The sequence below is a fragment of the Amphiura filiformis genome, chromosome 20, assembly GCF_039555335.1.
Source record: "Amphiura filiformis chromosome 20, Afil_fr2py, whole genome shotgun sequence".
Taxonomy (NCBI): Eukaryota; Metazoa; Echinodermata; class Ophiuroidea; order Amphilepidida; family Amphiuridae; genus Amphiura; species Amphiura filiformis.
The window spans coordinates 62,686,142-62,703,225 of NC_092647.1; the positions used below are offsets into that span (position 1 = coordinate 62,686,142).

The window sequence follows — 17,084 nt, forward strand, 5'->3', positions numbered from 1 at the left end:
GTATAACATATATACAAGTGTTTGCAAAATAAGAGTCTATTAAACTATTTTTCCAACTTGATGAAAATAGGCCTACAGGTTTAATGTTCAAGCAGCGTAAGTCATTCTGTTCATATCTTTATTTACAACAACTATTTTCCACCAGTTTGCCTTCTCGTCTTTTTCGCTTTTGTTGTACGTGTAATAAAGCAATATATGTAATAAAAAGAACGTTTTTGTTTCCTGGCTTTGAACAGCACCGTTTTGATGTGGTTCAAAAACAAACTATATCGATAAATAAAATTGCTCCCAGTTCTCTATTCTCTATTTCCCCCCAAGTTAAAGGTAAAAATCTTCAATATTAAATGCAATAAAAAAGGAACTGCGCGGCACACTTCGATTCTCTCTCACCTTCTCAACATACCGAACACACATCGATTTCCCACTTAGATTTTGATTGATCTATTTGCGTTCAAAATGTTCTAGTTTGGGATGGACTCGCAACACCGACACTCACATGGAGGTAGAAAAAGTCAAGCATCTACTCCGTTGGGCTAATATCACGTGATCAACTCAGCTTAACTGTATCCATATAAAGCCTTATATTTACCTATCCTGTCACGGTGCCGCATCAATGGAGGGAAATGAGTCTAAGCGCAGCGTGCAGACTACAGTTATCACAGTTCTATCTCATAAAAATCGCAACCGTTTTAGAAAATACAAAGAGCTATTTTCACTCGAGTCTTATCATGAAATCTGACAACTTGATTTCGTCTTTACACTAGTCTGTCATAGCCCTAACTAGTTTTCTTGTCATATAAGCGTTCTAATACTTACCTAAGGGTATTGTATTTACAGATTTTTATCTCGCCTTGTAAAAGATATCGTAAATGAAAAGCTGTTAAAATCGTTTGAGAGGTCACGTATTAATCTAAATTATGTTTAAATATAGGGCATATATGGCAAACTACTTCGTTCATGACATAAATTTGGTATGATAATTTAACTTATACTATACAATCAAATCAAATCAAATCAAATCAAATCAAATCAACGCATTATCGCAACCAATATATGTATAATAATTATAATAAAATAAACTGTGCAGCATTGACCAGCATTTTTTGCCGATTATATTAAGAAGCCTTGTGATGTTATACACCAACACATATATCATAGAGATAATAGCCTCAAATATGACATTTAATTAATCAGGGAATTAAACTCAATGATTAGTATTAAGGCGACTATAGAGCCTCGCTTGACGAATCATTTGAAGAGCAAAAACAAATATAGTATACGGCCATTTTGAAATCAACTACAGTTACACCAAGTATAGCGCTACTCAATTGATATCTAACGCACCGATGTACATGTAATGTGATACAACATGACTTGCTTATTCTGTTAACGAATCGCTCTCTCAAGAATCAAAATAAATAGTATTATTTTACATGCATTTTGTCTTTTCATTTCAAATATGGTCTTAAAATAAACTACTTCATTCTTGACCATTTACAAGAAGGTAACTTGGAGATTTGAGTACTAGCTCATATAAAAAAGATGTTCAAACAATTGCGTCTGCCAAAAAAGTCATTTTCAAAATGTGGAACATACACAATCTTATATCAATGTATACATTTCAGTACTGAAAGACGTAGTATTGGTAGAAATTGGCGCATTGATTCTTCTTAAATAAGGTTTTTAATACCCGGTTTTAATATTGGAGAATAACTCTGCAATCCTAAATCATTATTTTGTTAACCCCTTACTAAATCATTTTGAGAATTGTGAACTTTATGAACGTATTTCATGTCAGCAGCGTCTTAAAATACATTCAAATGAGGTATGTTCAACTAGACACATTGGTTCAATAGAGTTATAAAGACCTTTATATTGTGGAATTTTACGTCTTTTCACAGCTAGCCACGTCATACGTCAAAGAGTAATAACAAACAGTAGCGGCATGTAAAACATGATATATCCCATCTGTGAATGTTTGGTGAATGTGTTACATTTCAGCCTTGGGAGTGTAAAAAAGACGTTACTGCTTGGAAACAATATTGCTGCTGCGTGTTAAATGGGAAGATATTCCTTTTGCTATATATGCCATTTTGGTACTTCCCTAAAGCCTTTGCGATTAAAACCCCGAATGTCATGTGTGCAAGTCGTCCCTGGGCACGTTCGACTGGATAAAACAAGACAGTTAAGGTGGTTCTGGACCCATTTTGGAAGTGCTCTATTTATGTTTTAAACATATTAATTGAGTAGGGCAGAGAACACTGATCCATATGCCTTTTGTTTGAAGCTAATCGGACATACCGTTTTCATAATACATACATTTTAAATGTCTTTGTATTGTATTGTTTTTATCAATAATCAATACAGTTAATGAGCTAATATGACTTGAAAGTGCTCATTAATATGTAATTTTTGCCAATATTTTGCTACAATCCAATGCATAAATGTTCATAACATTTTTATTTAACAGAATATTAGCTTCAAACTTGGTCAAAGTGTTTCTAATGACTTCCAGATAATTTATGCATAATTAATGAGCTAGCCGCCCTAATTTGCATAATTAATTAGCATTTATGCAAATTAGCTCATTAATTATGCAAATATGCAAATGAGGGGGGCGGCTTCACTATATATAATACATTAGAACATATTAGAAACACTTTGACCAAGTTTCAGGGCAAAAGTATGCAAAATAAAAGTACCATGAACATTTATGCATTGATTTTAGCAAAATATTGGCAAAAATTACATATTAATGAGCCTTTACAGTCCTTTTAGCTCATTAACTATATTGATTATTGATAAAAACAATAAGATACAAAGAAAATATAATTTGATGTAGTATAGAAACCGTATGTCCGATTTGCTTCAAACAAAAGGCATATTGATCAGTGTACTTTACCCTACTCAATTAATCTGTTTAAAACATGCTCAAAGCATTTCCTTATTTCTAGAAAATGCATCCAATACCACCTTAAGCTAGTACCTCGTGTCATTACCCTTCCGGTTTTCAGACATCGCTGAACCACACGATCAGGAAAATACAGGATCGCGGTTGGTGCCAATAATTTCATAGAGCAAACTGTAGTTGGAACACTAAAACGACTGGTAAGAAAGAATACTAAATGAACTCAAAAGGTCAAGTCGTCTGTGGAAAATAAAAATGGCGAAATTGTGACAAGAATCATCACCACTTCGAACGAAAATACAGTTTATTTAGCCAATGTCAATGGGTCCTAACATATATGGTACTAACACCCCAGCTATATGGTTTTTCACAACAAACATTAATGGAAAGAGAACCGTAAATGTTGGTCATTATTCAGCACAAATAATTTTGTCAAAATGCATCGATCTCCTAATTTGCATATAGCCGCCTTTCCTCAGCTAGCTCGTCCAATTCCAAGAGGTGTCCGTCGTCTAGTTATGCATTATGATGTCTATGGGATAAAAGAGCCCAGTGACGATGACGTATTCTGGGTTCCAATCTCAAACGCTTTTGTTAAATCACGTTTATACTGTGTGACATAGTACTACTACCACGAAGAAATTATCGTGGCAGCTATAGCAATGATTTTTTTCTGCTAACACAATTTGTTGCAGAGAAAACATATTAACTGACAGAGTGATTTAATATTTAGATCATGAAGCGTAGCACCATGGAAAAAGCGACCATTTATAATCTAAAATTAATTTACTCGCACAATTTTAACTTTCCCATCTTATACGAGAATTATATTGGTTGAACGATGGAATAAACACGCGGGTTCTTTGCTCTTTTGCTGTGAAAAATATTCTTTTCATGACTTATTCACATTTAGGATATTTGCTAACCATTATCTGTTATATTGTCTTCCTGAAAATTTAATGAATTTTCAATATTATTACATTAAATTTTAAGAAATTCGACTCAATCGTATTTAATCAAATTAAAATGGAAATAAATCTATTATTTATTTTTCAAAATATAAAGAACATAGTACTCACCTATTTTTTAAAGGTGTCATATGTAGTGGGTAGATCCGCATGAAAAGGAAAATGAAAAGAGAGAAAAAGAAAAGAGGTCATAAGTATCCGGTCTTATTCTATTAATTTTATAACACGCAATATATGTAACTGAATAACTAGGTCTTACATGCTTGATTGTGTTTGCATTACATATGTATAATCCAAAACAGATGGCGAAAAGCAAGAAGTGTGCTGCATTAAGTACATACTGTGCAAACAATTGGTATAATTTCATCCAATAAAATCATAAACGAGTGCATGCAGTTAATGATTAAACTGAATAATATAGAAAAGGGCTCTGCCACAACCATGACAACATCTTATAATTTATTCACTTTAATCATGTAACCTAATCGCCCTGAATACTACAAAATAACAGCACAAAGCCGAAGCATACGCGATACTATGTGCAATCATCATACACACGAAAACGCTCTCCGGCCAGCGCAACCCCCTTGGCTTGCTATCCCCGGTCTTCCGTGGCTTGCTATTCCCGGTCTTGCCATCTACATTCGAGGGGTTCGTGGCTTGCTATCCCCGGTCTTGCCATCCACACTCGAGGGGTTCGTGGCTTGCTATCCCCGGTCTTGCCATCCACACTCGAGGGGTCCGTGGCTTGCTATCCCCGGTCTTGCCATCCACATTCGAGGGGTTCGTGGCTTGCTATCCCCGGTCTTGCCATCCACACCCGAGGGGTCCGTGGTTCAAAATCACGCGGAAGCAAATAACATTTTCTCTATATCTTCTTCCTTTCTTCCATCCTTCTTTCTGTTGCTCTTCCATCCTTCTTTCATTTCCCTTCACTCAAAAATCAGAAAGGGCGCTTGGAATAATTGCATGAATTTGTTGTAAAATGCGATTCATTCTAATTTGGTTGCTGATTTCCCATACTCATGATCATAAACAGTTGTCAGTAATCACATGTTGCAATAAAGCTTATCAAATAAAACCGAATCAAACAAAATGGCTGTTGATAATTTTGTTTCGCGAGAGTAGTTTTCTTATGTAAATTTGTTCGGATAAACGAATAAATAGTTAAAGCACTTACTCCAATTAAAGAGTCACTCACAAAAGTAAACTACCTTTGCGGTGCCAAACACTACCTTTGTTAGGTGCGGAGTATAATGACGCCTGAAGGGGTGTCATTATGTTCCTTTACATTAATGTATACTCGGAGCATAATGACGCCTGAAGGGGTGTCATTATGTTCCTTTACATTAATGTCTACTCAGAATAGATCACACACATAATGTTGTCAACTTAATGTATTGTATGTTCGAAATGTAACGGTTCCTTTAATGAATTCATAACCGAGTGGAAGATGTGATGATGAAGTAGGAGAGTTTGAATCTTTTAAAATATTCGCACCGGCTTCAGACAAAACATATCAATAATGTTTACAGTTATAAATCATTCATGTTCAATGAGCCATTTAGAAAAATGTCCTGCGAATGCATAGTTTGAATAATGACTTTGTCGCTACAAATTATCCTCTGGAGTTGATAAGAAGAGCTCTTTGGTCAAATTGAACTGATTTATCAAGAGATTAATAAATCATTACCGAGGACTTCCATATTAGAAATCGAAAGTAATTGTTAACTTTTATTTCAAAGAAGCGTCTGGTTGTGCAGTTTAGCTTAAGTACTACCCATATTGGATATCTACACACTTTAACCATTTACAAGGAATTGCTTACGGCCTAAAGCTCAAAACATTCTTCACCAAATATAATAGAAGCAGCAAGAATAACAACGGCATGCAAGGCCGAAGTCAGGTCATGCCGAGTGCTATTGAACAAGTAACATTAGAAATCGTCGGGAAATAAAAGTAGGAACAAGACTACACAAGGGCTTCTAAGTGTTATTTCTTCTCTCCCAAGGATTGAGAGAAAAGGAACACAGCAAAGGCGAATCTGCGTGTACAGTCTGTATAGCCTGTCTTAAATATTTGACCACCCCATGATCACAAAAAATACGCGTAGATAATATCTTTAAGCCTATATTTTTAAAAGCTTTCCAGAAAAAAAGGAAAGACAGAAAGCAAAGAAACAACGTAATAAAAATATCGAGTGGACATTATGCAGTTTTCTAAGAATCGTGAAGAAGGCCGGGTGCACCGTCTCTTGGAAAACGGACGTTGACAACTAACTTGTAAGTATACACATAGTACCAAGCATCAGAAACTATAACCAAGGGAGTTAGTGTTAAAGAAAAAAGAAAGTTAAACAGAAAGAGAGATGGAAAGAACAAAATGAAGGGTAAACAAGCAACGAAAACAGGAAAATAAAGCAATATATCAAGACCGAAGCACTACGAAAAAGAAACTTGAAGGAGTGCACTGTTTCTTAGAAAAAGTGCATCGATAACTAAATTGTATTTATCTATTATATTTGCAGTATGATGCATACGAAATCATCAAAGATAGAGATAAAGAGACAGTTAAGAAACACAGACAGCCATAAAGAGATTTGGAAATAATAAACAAATTGAAAATCAAAGAAAAGAAAGCAATATACCAAAAAAGAAAAAGCAAGAACAAACGAAATAAGAAACGCAATAAGAAAAACCTAATCAAGCTTCAAAATCGTGTTGAAAGGACGCACCGTTTCTTGGAAAACGTACGCCGATAACAGAATTGTATTTCTATACGCATGAGATGCATGAGAATGTAACTTTTTTAAGCGCCGGTATCCGCCTCAAAAAAGACGTTTATGCCGCATAGAGCAAAAAAAGACCTACATTTAAAAGACAAGTTTTATATATATATATTATACAATAATTAAATTACATGTTGTACAGTATTGTATGCACAATGTACATTTATCAATTATCAATTATCAATTATCAATAAGAGTTCATCATCAAAGTTTTGACAGCTATTCAAAAGTGTCCAGAGAAGGTGAAATTTTAAAATGTTGAGGACTGAGACGATAATGGTCTCAGGTTGAGGAAGTCTATCCCAGAGACACGGAGCTGCATGTGTAAATGATCTGTTGCCCCATGTCCTTATGAAAGATTTGTCTTCAATCAGCAGTTTGTTATTTGAGCGCATGAATTCGCGTCTTGGTTCATGTAAGTTGAGAAATTTGTAGATACAAAGGTGAAGTTTTTGTGGGTAGAGCGATAGAAAATATAGAATTTTGGAGATGATCCTATCTTTGATGGGCAGCCAATGAAGGTATCTAAGAACAGGTGGAATATGATCTGTAGGCTTCGTTCGTCTGATGAGTCGGGCAGCAATATTTTGAATACGATTTAGTTTCTTTATTTGAGTGTCATGGAAGTCATACAAAAGGGAATTCCCCATGTCGGGTCGTAAAGTAACATAAGCCTATATTAAGTTTCAGTGGCATCTTGTGTTACGTATTTACGGATGCGTCCAAAATTGAGAATTTGTGAACATGAAGATTGCAAAACAGAAAAAATATGAAAAGTCATATTCCCATCAAATATGGAGACAATTATTTCATACATTTGAAAGCAGAACACTGACGAACGTTACTGATCCTGACTTTCACAAGTTGCTGTTTTGATCCAAGAAATGAAATAAGAAGAAAAATTAATACATGATTTAAGTTTCAAAAAGAAACAGAAAGACTCACAAACAGTCATTAAAGTATAGAGAGGTGGAAAGAATAAAAGGAAGTGAAAATCAAGGAACAAAGAAAATAAAGCAATATATGTATAAAAAGCAACACTCAAAAGAAACGAAATAAACAGAAAAACACTAGTGAAAGTTATCAATTTTCCATGTTCGTGTTGAAATGGTGCACCGTCTCTTGGAAAACGTACGTTGACAACAAAATTGTAACACATTATTGTATTATGTACACAATAGTAACCATGAACTAATAAATGGATATGAAGTAAAATAAAAAAAACATGAACGGAAGAAAGAAAGAAAGAAAGAAAGAAAGAAAGAAAGAAAGAAAGAAAGAAAGAAAGAAAGAAAGAAAGAAAGAAAGAAAGAAAGAAAGAAAGAAAGAAAGAAAAAAAGAAAGAAAAAAAGAAAGAAAGAAAGAAAAGAAAGAAAGAAAGAAAGAAAGAAAGAAAGAAAGAAAGAAAGAAAGAAAGAAAGAAAGAAAGAAAGAAAAAGAAAGAAAGAAAGAAAGAAAAAAGAAAGAAAGAAAGAAAGAAAGAAAGAAAGAAAGAAAGAAAGAAAGAAAGAAAGAAAGAAAGAAAGAAAGAAAGAAAGAAAGAAAGAAAGAAAGAAAGAAAGAAAGAAAAAAAAGAAAGAAAGAAAGAAAAAAGAAAGAAAGAAAAAAGGAGGAAAGAAAGAAAAAAGGAGGAAACTGTATCGTGAGGTAATTATGAGAAAGTGCAAACAAGAAAACTAAAGTGCAAGGCATCAAGCTTTCATATTTAATCATTGGTGGTGTACCGACACTAGATGCAAATTGGTTCAAATATTGGAAATTCATAAGATGACAAGAAGCATTAAGGATGAAAAACAAGAAGGAAAGATAAGTATTGAGGAAACAATGAAATGAAATGAGGTAAAATGATCTTCTCGTCATATTAATTAATGTTGATTATCATATTACTATCTTATTACGCTCAAAGACCTGTCAGAACTGAAATCAATTTTCAGGTTACGCCAATGATCCTATCGTCGGTACTACCATGTCAACTATCAAAGCTTGCTACTGTCGAAAACAATCTTAGATAACCTTATATACACGTTGCCGTAGGCTTTCAAATATTACTAGATATCAACAGGGGCAGATGTGTACAACAGGAAACCACCGGAATTCCTGTCTCAAGATATCTTTTACAATCATGACGCTCGGCAACTGTTGTTGTGGTGGTGTCCAAAATTTGACAAACAATAAGTAAGATTGGGTATTCTGTCAATTAAGGTACACTCAAATGGCGCTCAACGCTCAATTGCATCCCTGACTCAAGGCCCACACCTGTTTCGCTGAGTAACGAACGTATGGCAAACTTTAGCTTTAAACGAACTATTGGAATATCTTCTTTCCTTTTGGTCCTATTTTACTCAACACACGATTCGATTTAAACATTGAACTCTCTGCAGACAAATGTGCACGAAATATGAGAAAATGTGGGACAAACTAAAGGTATTGAATATCTTTGGACAAACTGACAACTAAATTACCTGGAAGGTCTCTTAATTTGGTTAATACTATTCATTCTATTTACAAGATCTTGTTTCAATTATAACATGTATTAAGTTTACTACAGAAAAGATGACAATTTGACACAAACTGTCCGATGGTCGTGGTTGAACTACATAACGACCCGCAATCTGATTGATTTGTAAGCCAACCAGTAGGACGAAGACATCTAATCTGGGTTCACATCGTCCTATTAATCCTGCCTTGCTACTATCTTCAAAGCAAAACAACCATGAAAATCTCCAAAGACAATTCTTTCAACAAAAAAGATAGATGATAACATCTGTTGGGGTTTGAGCGTATTTTACCCATGGGCGTTGTGAATGCAACGGATAAAATATCCTAGAATAGATGGTGGACTATGATAAACAACGCACAAACCACGTTTCTTGTTAAATTTGCACGTATAATTTATAAAATGGCAAGCTACAAAATGAAATCTGAATATTGAGTTAATTTCTAGCCATTATCGATCCATGGTGTTGAATGTTAGACTCAGAAATGTCAAAATATGGCACCAATATTGGCATAACGATCTTAAATTGCAATTTCCAATAAATGCACCGTGGAAAGATTGCCAAATCTAGGTAGCGTGGTCAGGGTGAAGTCTGCTTATTGATAATATGGCATGTAATTTGCTTAATATGACGGGTTACGTTTGCTACCAAATACGAATTATAATGGGAAATGCTTGCCTTAAGCTGGTTAAAGTACAAAGAAAAAGTCAGAAAATCTCTCTTGCATGTTGAGATGATACGAACAATCTTGTGGATTATATTGAATAATTTATATATAACTCGATCAATCAAAATCGGCAGGCAGGCAACATCTCCCACTTGCAATCTTCGCTATCTTACACAAATACCGTATTTTCATTGTATACAAAAAACAGACGTTTCCTCTCTAAATGTCATGTTGAATTTGACTTTCAAATAAAATGTGCAAGATACTTATCAGTTCAAGTATCTAAAACAACATAGTTATGCTAAAATATGCTAAAATATGCCAAATACGTCACATTTCATATGTGTTGCATTGTTTTGCATGGACACTTTAATAGCTTTTTAAGGTGGTACTACACCCCTTGATAAATTTGTGACTATTTTTGCATTTTTCTCAAAAAATAATAACACACTGGTAACAAAAGTTATGTATATTATAGGGGCAAGGAATCTAGTTACTACACTGGAATTTAAGTGACTCAAGTGACGTTTTTATGATAAGAAAAGAGATACCGCTAGAATGTACCTCATTTCTTAACATATATGGTCGAATCCAACGAAAAGTGTACACGGCATGTTCAGGGCCATAACTTAAAAGTATTAATCAATTGGCATTCGTTTTTGTATTGTGTTTATTCGCCTTGATCATACGCTTCGCGCCATATATAATAAGACCCCTTCTGTGAAAAACTTAGACACAGAGACCCCAAAACATGCTATTTTTACCCATTTTTTCAAAATATTTCTTAAAGTATTTTTAAAAACGTCTAAATCAGTTATGAAAAGAAGTCATTGGATTGAATCTAAATTGATTTCCTGAAAGTCGTGTATTCAAAGATTGCCTGTTCAATTTTTCACATATTTGTACATAATTATGGATTTTTTGTGACCATTTTTTGAGTGGTATTTTTTACATTACCTACGAATACAATTTTTCATAGCACTAGATATATCTTTAAAAAATGGAAATCACTAATAAATGCGCAATTGATACAAGCTTTGGTATGTCCAATACTGAAATGCATTGCATTCGGGCATCTTTATTATTGTGTTTAGCTGCCAGAAATTCTAAATGGCACAAAGGTAGGTTTGGTAAAAAATATGCATTACCTCCGAATACATGTTAAAAGCTGTGTCATTTCCACAAAGTGAGAGAATAGTAAACAATAGTTAAGCAATAGGTGCAGGGTAATACACTCTTTATTTCTACCAAGTTTCAATAGCCTGCGTTTAAATATTTCTGAGATGTCAACAATAAAAGCAAGTATTCGTAGGTAAATTTCGGTAACCGAATGTTACCTACGAATACAATTTGACATCATGACAGTATTGTGAAACACCGCCATTCATGCCAATGCCCATATTGGTACATAACGAAGGCCTGTATGTTTGCTATCAAATCATATGTCAATGAAAGTTGCGAATTCACATACATGCCCACCATCCAAAACTGAATACGGCTTAATTGTTGAAAAATATGTACTGAAATAGACGACGGTCTGCTCATTTGAAAGAAAAATCAGATTCAAAGAAGATTAGAAGGGGATAAATACTTGGATTTGTCAACTGTCATGTGTGCTTCATTTTAAATGTTTACCGACCTTCTGGTGTCTGAGTAATTTGTGTCCAAATTGATTTATTCGAAGGTAACTTTTGACGTTTTCGCTAAGGTTACCTACGAATACCATGGAAAAAACGACTGTTCTCATTGTCTCATGATCTAGACAACATAATGATGGACCCTGGTATAAAGCTAATTGTAGTTGCCCTCAAACGAAAGGCCACAAGACGTAACAGACTCCAAGATGGACTTCACAAGTCTGCAATAACGGTTTTAAGCGAGTTGTGTACAATTAAGCAAATTAAAGTCACTTTAGTGCCTTTGTTTCTTACTTCAATACTCTTTCAACCGCTGTGAACCGACATTATTAATACATGATAGGGTCTAAAGTATCAATAAACGCACATAAAGAAAATGATACATTCAAAGTGTTTTATAAAATGAAGTTTTGTTTGGGATATCCACCAAAAGTCTAATTCGTACCTACAAATACTGAAATGTTACTTACGAATACAGCATAATACATGACATGTGTAATGAAGTGTCGCTACCAATGAAAATTAATTGTCAAAACTTTAAGCGGTACCCCAGGACACTATTATTACCCATATACGGATTCATTCAACAATTATTTATTATGTAAAATTGCTGATTAACTACTTGTATATCAAAATGAAGTGGTCAAAATCTTGCTAAAAGCATCAAAAATTTTTGATCTAAGGTAATAGCATTTATTCATTTGGACGTACCATCTGAAAGAGATCTAAAAACTACCATTTTATTAATTAATTACCATAATAGCAAACTTTAAACCTCTAAACTCAATATAGATATTGTTAAATCGCTCATGTTACCTACGAATACCCGGGTTTGTTCACCTTTTCATTGTATAAAGCGTTAGGTGTATGCTTATAATTCCTAATAATCTTGAAAACATATATCCTACTCGTTCTTATACAATGTGTAAATTGATTCATACTCATTTGATAAATAAAATACAGACTCTGACCTAAACTTCATTTTCAAAAATAAACTAGCATAAATTGACTAAGATCATATTGATCGCGTTATAAAAATAAAAACAAATATTTTCTGGTTGAGCTAGCATTTTCCTGACACCCTGTGGTCTACATTACACGAAAAAAGCGTTAATGGGAATATTCCATTTGTTTTAGGTTGATTAGTATTGCGATAGTGAAAGCATCCTAGTGGTATTCGTAGGTAACATTGGGTTTTGATATCACATTTACTATCACACGTCCTGGATTTATTTTTCAAGATTAGTAATGGCACTTTTGGTTCCTATAAGGCCAATATGTCATCAATCAATGGGCAAAAGGAAAAAATTGTGGAGACATTTTTATTTCGGACATTTATTTTTGGCCCGTGGACACTTTTGGTTGGATTCGACCATATAATGAACCACTTGCCTTGAATCACTGAAATTTCAGTGTAGTAATTGAATTCCCTGCCCCTATAATATACATAACTTTTGTTATCAGTGTGTAGTTATTTTTTGAGAAAAATGCAAAAATAGTCACAAATTTATCAAGGGGTGTAGTACCACTTTAAATAGTTTTATAATACTGAACGGAAAAGTCGTTTTCGTTCAAATGTAACACGTGACATATTTACGACATACATCGGTTTAAAAATTCAGACTGTCAGATTGTGTTGTTATAGAAACGATGACAATTTACACATTATGAGAAACAGTTGTGTGTGATTCTGATGGTCCTTTAAACGCATAAACAAATATCAAAATCCAACATGTATAATGCGTTCTTTTTATGTTTAAGCAAATATTTTTATCTGCAATCTAACACAAACAACCGTATTCCGGATTGTATTCAACAGATACAAGCCGACATTAAGTCACACTTGGGGATCCTGGGTGTCGCGGAGGATATTCAACTAAATTTGACAGGCACATTTTGGTAATTTAAACCACCAAAGTTGACTCTACTCAGACTAAATGAACCCCAGACATATTTGAAAACATATCTTGATGGAATTACCTGTCAGAATTTGATTCTACACGGAGAACAAAAAATATTGACAAAGGTATTGCGTGGGGACCGTTATAACTGTAGATTCATTTCCGTCGAACTAATTGACGGATTAGATATATAGGTTTCCACAGTAAGACAACAGTCACGAACTTCACTTTCTAAAACTTGTTAAACTTTCATCTCAGGAACAATTTGAATTAAATACTGAGCATGTTTGTACTGGTTTGCATCAGGTATCGAACCTAGAACTTGCCCGTTAGTGCTGGACATTACTGGACAAGTCGTTACACTGTAGTACTTTACCTGGATGTCTATTATATGAAAAGTTTGCGACTCGTGAAGGAAGTCTAAGTAAAATGTCAACCAAAGGCACTCCCTCATTTCAAATTATAAGTTTTGGTTTCTCTATTGTTCAGAAACCAACAATCAAGGGATTAAAAAGTGGAGCAGATATGGTCTATACAACAAACTGAAATGAAAACCGAATCTCCTTGCTACAAATTTTAAGTTTCTAACAAACATGACAAAGGGTAGAAACAAAGATATCGATAATCATGTCAGACTGTCAGTCAAGAGCTTAGGCAGGATAATAGGAAACCACGTGACCCAAACCAATTTTTTTTTTTCAATATTTAAAATGAGGGACTGCACCAACATTTAAAAGTTCATAGTCTCACTGCTTGGTAAGTTGTTATCAAACTGAATGGGCAAGTTAATGAACTTAACGTGAGCTATGATTTTAATGCAGCAGTCACATTACCGATGTATAGTGACACTATTTTGATATCAATATACAAGTTTTTTTACAATTCCTGAAAATAAAAGCTACTTCATATAACCAAAAACCAAAATATATGAAACGTCATACCCCTGATATCCTGCATGTATTTCAGCATCCACCTTTGAATTCGCTATTGTTACTCGCACTATTAGTTAGTATATCGATCAAGTTATACACATAACTTTACTGTTATCCTATTTTTCCATTTGACAACAGATATTGCTGATATGTAATATTTGCTTTGCATATATATTAGTTTGCTCTAGAGTAATGATGTAGTTCTAATGTAATATGAATTCTAATCATTGTTTACATCTAAATAATGATTTGCATTACAAATATTTGCCCCGATTTGAGTCAACGTATTCTATCTTTCTACTGTTTTCTATCTTCTCAGTGTCGGTGCCATTAGGCTTTAGCTGTTAAAATAAAAAGAATAAAAAGAAAAAATCGTTAATAAAGCAGTTGAAATGCTCAATACGTTCCATCCCGCACATTACTTCTTCACCGTCCTATTAACTTTTATGATTTGTTTCACCGTGTTTGATTTGAAAACTGCATTAATGCTCTGCGTGCTAGCCATGCGCTTCGATGGAAAAAGTTTTGAAACATTTTCTCAAAATATCAAGAGCTATCTTAAGAACTACTGAATCAATACTAGGCTTGTTTGTACTCATTGTAATGCATTTTTCATGCTGATTCTAAATATGGTCATGAAAATTTACATTTCTGAAATTTTGAAAAAAAAAAAAATTGAAACTTGTCGTCTGCAGTCAACACCCGCGTGAAGAGAGTTAAGGATGTGCTGTTACTCCATTAGATATCTCCCCTAAGATGAAACACTTCAATAGGACGCGTTTCTATAGAGATAAAGAGTTAAAACAGTCACAAATACAACAATGCTACAACATATAAGACAGTTCGAGTGCAGACTCTGAACAACTCGTTGAAAAATATAGATCATGAATTTACTTAATGGTATAGCTTCCGTAGAGTGCTTGTTACCGACTTTGTGATTGCAAAACAGCATTAGGTACTATTCTGTATTATAGAGGGTATTTTCAACAGAAATTGCTTATTCCCAGGTGTTTCATGAGTCCATCTGAAGGCTGATTAAACACAGGTTATAGATGCAATAGGGTTACCAGTTTTTCTCTCACAAATCTATACCGACTATTTCACTGACGAGGTACAAACTTCAAGTGATATCAACGGAAACTCCTTTAAATACTCATATTTATGCCAAACTTAAATGTCATTGCATATGTGGCATTATAATGTTTGATATAAAATTTCAATAATTTTGAACATTTTTGAACCATGTTAACACTTGACCCACACGCGAAGGGTTAAATTCATGTCGTCGAGGCAGCAACAAAGATTAGTGCAATCTCTGCTATAAAGTTCATCATCATTGTCCCCACTGTTTCTTCCGGACAATGGCTTTCTGCGCTTTAATTTAAGACAAACAACGACTACACAGGGCTCAAGGGAAATCTTGGCAATGGCCTTGTCTTCACTATTTCCAGTAGCTTAAAACCCCAGGCTGCAAACATTGGCAACGATAAACAGTACATGGTGAATCCATATTTACCTTAGTTGTCAAAATCAAGAAACAATGTTGCTTTAAACATGTTAAAGTATATAGTTCGTATTGACTTTTATTGGCAATTAGTTGCAACCATAAAGGATTGGGACTTGGCTATGTTTAATTTGGCAAAACGGGGTAATATTTTTTAATCCCAAAAAATGAATGCTGTAGTTTTTTGGAATCGGTGAGTAATATTTTGTAATAACGTCCCATGTATTTTTGAGTACGTATTTGTGCAAAGAATGCACAACTTTTTTGAACGCTTGCACATATTTTATGTAACAGCCCACCATGTTATATGGCATGATCAAAAATTCAAAATATAATCAGAATCATATTAATTCGGACCAGTCTAGATCGCAAACTGTCGTATGGATAACTGAAATTTCACTGATTATGGTTTTGACTTCCTAGAAAATGTAACTTTTTTAGAATAAATTAACAACGTAAATCTCTAATTACACATTATTCTACATTGTAATCTGAACTGAAATTATCACTTAATTTCAGTTATTTAGAACACCAGGAACTCTTTTTTTCTAATGAAATTTCAATTTAGCATTTGAGTGTAGCAGGTCTATGTCACTTTGATAGAAAACTCCCGGAGGTTTCTTATTTCCTAAAAACCTTTACTAAACCACAGAAGCAGTGCATCGACCGAGTAATTGTTTTCCTCGCGCATATTTTAATTAAAATTAACGGACAAAATCACTGCGTACATTGAAATAGTTCATAATTAATAAGAACAAAATATGTAACACGCGTTTACTCGTAAACTTATATATGCAAAGTTAAGAGAATTCCCAAAACACTTAAAAACTTCCTATTCCGAACCCTTAGATGCAACTCGGTGACCGATTAATTGGATTAAATTTCCTCTACAAAAACATAGCTTTTCATATCACATATAAACAGGTTGATACATGCAGAGTTATCTTTCATGTGAAATTTTCATGATTTTAATTTTTCTATAAGCAATGAAAAGTTACTGAGTTACATTTTGTACACTCTCGTCTTTCTGCATACCGTGAGATGTGGTGGAAATCAGAGATTTCTGAAGACGCTTGGCATCGTGAGATTTTCCACGCGTAGCGAAGCTCTAGTATCCAGTCCTGCTCTACTTCTTCTACTATACCTTTATTTTTACAACGCCCTGATAATATCTCTTAAGATATGAAATCCTTTGACGTTTGATTAAGAACTCACAAGTGTTTACTCCATCTTTTTGTAAGTCTACTTAATCTCAGAGAAGGTGATATTTGAACTCGTTAG

General features: G+C 34.0%; 1 protein-coding gene across 1 annotated transcript in view; it reads right to left on the bottom strand.

The window, feature by feature from the left end:
* Window positions 1–17,084, bottom strand: part of LOC140142434 (atrial natriuretic peptide receptor 3-like) — a 284,458-nt gene that overhangs the window by 100,230 nt on the left and 167,144 nt on the right. The window lies entirely within an intron of this gene.